This window comes from Theropithecus gelada, chromosome 6, assembly GCF_003255815.1.
Source record: "Theropithecus gelada isolate Dixy chromosome 6, Tgel_1.0, whole genome shotgun sequence".
NCBI lineage: Eukaryota > Metazoa > Chordata > Mammalia > Primates > Cercopithecidae > Theropithecus > Theropithecus gelada.
The window spans coordinates 165,751,542-165,756,271 of NC_037673.1; the positions used below are offsets into that span (position 1 = coordinate 165,751,542).

Below are 4,730 nucleotides of genomic sequence, written 5' to 3' on the forward strand. Positions count from 1 at the left end.
CGGGAAACAAAGAATGAGATCATGGTATAAAAGATAAATGGGGTTTGAGGGCTCAGGCATTTCTCAAGTCCTGAAGACATGCCCGTTATATCATGCCCTGAATTTGGTCACAGTCAAGGTAAATAATTAACCTAATGCCATAGGCCTCCTCTTACCTGAATGATAACACTTTGCAATGTGCACGTCTTTTGACCCAGAGAATGCATTTTTAGGGCTCTATCCTACAGAAATATTTGTACATGGACACAAAGCCATAAACAAGGATTTCCAGTGCAACATTATGTATAATAATCAAATTGGAGTAACTTAAGTATCCAAGAACAAGGGAATATTAAATAAAGTATGGTATGTTTATATTAGGAGCAAAGCGGAACAAAGCCTCCAGATTTCACCTGCTTGGGTTCATAACTTACTTCCACTGCTTACTAGCTGTGTGACCTTGGTCAAATTGCTTAGCTTCTCTGTGATTCCATTTCCCTCAAATGTAAAAAGAAGATGATAAGATTTTCCTGTTTGTAGAGTTGCTGTGAAAATTAAATGACATACCACTCTTAAAGAGCCAGAACACTGCCTGACATAACAGGTACACAATTCATGTTAGCATGGTTGCTATTTTGAAAATACTATCATGTAGCATTTAAAAAGACTAGAGGTGCTCGCTTTGGCAACACATATATTAAAACTGAAACAATACAGAGAAGACTAGTATGGTCCCTACACAAGGATGATGTGCAAATTCATGAAGAGTTCCATATTTTTACAAGGGAAGTGAAGGACCTCTTCAAGGAAAACTACAAACCACTGCTCAAGGAAATAAGAGACGACACAAACAAATGGAAAAATATTCCACACTCATGGATAGGAAGAATCAATATCATGAAAATGGCCATACTGCCCAAAGTAATTTATAGATTCAACGCTATCCCCATCAAGCTACCAATGACTTTCTTCATAGAATTGGAAAAAATTATTTTAAACTTCATATAGAACCAAAAAAGAGCCCGCATATCCAAGACAATCCTAAGCAAAAAGAACAAAGCTGAAGGCATTACGCTACCTGACTTCAAACCATACTAAGAGGTTACAGTAACCAAAACATCATGGTACTCGTATATAAACAGACACATAGTCCAATGGAACAGAGTAGATAACTCAGAAATAAGACTGCACATGTACAACCATCTGATCTTTGACACACTTGACAAAAACAAGAAATGGGGAAAGGATTCCCTATTTAATAAATGGTGCCAGGAGAACTGGCTAGCCATATGCAGAAAACTGAAACTGGATCCCTTCCTTACACTTTATGAAAAAATTAACTCAAGATGAATTAAAGACTTGAATGTGAAACCCCAAACTATAAAAACCGTAGAAGAAAATCTAGTCAATACCATTCAGGACATAGGCATGGGCAAGGATTTCATGATGAAAACGCCAAAAGCAATTACAACAAAAGGAAAAACTGACAAATGGGATCTAATTAAACTAAAGAGCTTCTGCACAGCAAAAGAAACTATCATCAGAGTGAACAGACAACCTGCAGAATGGGAGAAAAATTTTGCAATCTATTCATCTGACAAAGGTTTAATATCCAGAATCTACAGGGAACTTAAACAAATTTACAAGAAAAAAATAAAAACATTAAAAAGTGGGCAAAGGACATGAAAAGACACTTCTCAAAAGACGACATTTATTCAGCCAACAAATATATGAAAAAAAGCTCAACATCACTGATCATTAGAGAAATGTAAATGAAAACCACAATGAGATACCATTTCATGCCAGTCAGAATGGCTATTATTAAAAAGTCAAAAAACAGATGCCGGTCAGGTTGTGGAAAAAAAAGAATGCTCTTACTCTGTTGGTTCAACCATTGTAGAAGACAGTGTGGCTATTCCTCAAAGATCTAGAGGCAGAAATATTATTTGACCCAGCAATCCCGTTAAGAGATATATATAGCCAAAGGAATATAAGCCATGCTGTTATAACATAAGTTTATGTTCATTACAGCACTATTCACAATAGCAAAGACATGGGATCAACCCAAATGCTCATCAATGATAGATTGGACTAAAAAAATATGGCACATATACACCATGGAATACTATGCAGCCAAAAAAAAGGAATGAGATCACGTCCTTTGCAGGGACATGGATGGAGCTGGAAGCCGTTACCCTCAGCAAACAAACCAAACACCACATGTTCTCACTTATAAGTGGGGGCTAAATGATGAGAACATACGGACAGGAACATGGGAGGGAACTACAGACATTGGGGCCTATTGAGGGTGGGGTAAGGGGAAGGAGAGCATTAGGAAGAACAGCTAAGGGATGCTGGGGTTAATACCCAGGTGATGGGTTGATCTGTGCAGCAAACCACCATGGCACATGTTTATCTGTATAACAAACCTACACGTCCTACTCATGTATCCCAGAACTTAAAATAAAAGTTGAAGGGAAAAAAAAAGACTGTAGCTCCTCCCATGGAAAACTTTCTAAAGTATACTGTGAGGCAATAAAATGTTGCAAAACAATATGTAAAGGATGATCCTCTTAATTTTTTGAGTTCGTGTAGGCAGATGTGCATCTGTATGTATACAAATGCATAGAAGAGAGTGTGGAAGGACCAGGCAATAGCAACAATCATCTCTAGAGAAGGGAATGAGGAATCTGATAACAGGAAGACCTGAAAGGAGATCTTCACTTTCTTCCTCTCTATATCTCTACATTTGGGGAGTTGTTTACAAACATACATCTATGTTTGTAAAACATATGTCTATATATATATATATATCTACAAACATATACCCATATAAGTTTGTAACACAACTCATTCATATATATATATATACACACACACATATATACTTTTAAATATATGTACTTTTGAAAATAAGTAGATAAGTAAAGGATCAACAAGAACAGTGAAAAGAAGTCTGAACACATGAATGTTTGCAGTGTTTCAATAATCTGTTTCCAAGGAAAGGAGATGTATGAATTCTCTGTTTATTAAGGTCAAGGGTCTAATACAAGCACAGGACTACGATGAGTCAGATGAGGTGCTGAGTACAAAAAACTTTAACAGGCACCCACCTTTAGGGCCATGACATGCACAACCCTTAGGCTTAGCACTGATCTAACTTTATGTTGAAAATGTCACCAAAGTCAAAGCACCTGCTTCTTAGCAGCCAGTATTGCACAAAGCTTTTGCTCTGACCATATAGTATAGACTTCTTTCTCTCCTCACCTCTTTTTACAAGACAAAAATAGTAATAATAACAATTTATTTTTAACATCTGGAGTTTCAATCTAAGGTATCTCATGTACAGTCTCCCAGAATGCAGACTGAACAAGTCTCTCTCCCTCCTAATTCTGTCTTCCCTTTAGGGATGTCATTCTGAGAAAAGAAAGGAGATTGTTTAGGGGTAGAAGAAGAGTTTTTATGAGTCTTTTAAAGTACTTGCGTACCGAGATTTGAACTCTCAAATGGTTTGACAGGAAATTTACCCTCTTTCTTTAGCTAGTGTGGTATCAGCATAATAATTTGTAAAATTAGCTGGGGTTAGGAATGCAGTAGGACATTGGCCCAGTGTGAAATGCAATAACCAAAACTAGATGATATTTGCCTGAAATGCCCCAGTATGCCCCTACTGGTTGTTTACGGCAGATATCCACTTTGATTAATCAGTAACCATGCCTTACTGTTTGTAAATAACTTTGAATATTATCCCTGGGACAAACTAAAACTATGGTTCAATGAATCGTTTCATGCTCAGTCTACTAGCTGAGCTGATACCCATAGATATTAAAAATGGTATTTTAGTCCTCTTAACTGGGTGGCAGCTTTGAATGATAGCTAACCACTAGCTGGCAAAAGTCCCCAAATATGATACACTGAATCATCTCCCCCAAAATCATGCATTTCTCAAGTGTAGGCATTCATTACCCAAGGAAAATTGTTCCCAGATAAAGCCCACATGAAGTGGTATAAAAAGGGACCAAAATTTCGTAATAAATGAGCGGGAGTGGAAAAGTGATTGGGGTTTTATTTTACAAAATGAAATTTTTAAAAAATGAAATTACTTCCATTTTTATTTTATAATTTATAAAATTTAAGTTATAATTACCTTCTAAATTATTAGGACAAAAAAGAATCAGCTTTTAATTGTATTTAGATAAACAAAATTTGTCTAATAAATTGAATGGAAGTGAATAATACCGCAGCCTTCATTTCAAGACAGTTTATCTGAGTGTTTTGTAAAAATAGGGCATTTAACAATTTTTTCCCAAGGGCATCTCTTAATCCTTTGATAGCCAAATCATTCCCTTTTGAAACATTATAATTACTGTGTGTTTTGTTTTGTTTTGGTTTGGTTTGTTAGCTGGCCTACTCTCTGATCAATAGATCTGAGTAGGAATCAAGCAGTTCTCTGAACATCATTTTCATTGATGTCATTAAATTTTGTGGCAGTAAGTAGAATTCTAAGACAGCTCCCAAGATTCCTGGCCCCTGGTGTACATGAACTGTATAATTTCCTCCTCATGAGTGAGAGTGGGGACTGTACATATGACAGGATAGTCACACCTGTAATATGTCATTCTTTTTGTAAGTTTCTGTTGTAGCCAACTGGCATGAGCTCCTCTTGTCGGCCTTGGAGAAGCAATCTGCCATGTGTGAACTGCTAATACAGTTTGAATATTTGTCCTCTCCAAATCTCATGTTGAAATTTG

General features: G+C 36.5%; 1 non-coding gene across 1 annotated transcript; it reads left to right on the forward strand.

Annotated features, from left to right (window-relative positions):
* Positions 1–652: 652 nt before the first annotated feature.
* On the forward strand, positions 653–759 carry LOC112627168. Its single transcript, XR_003120036.1, has one exon. It is a non-coding gene; the product is annotated as a U6 spliceosomal RNA (small nuclear RNA).
* The last annotated feature ends 3,971 nt before the right edge of the window (positions 760–4,730 follow it).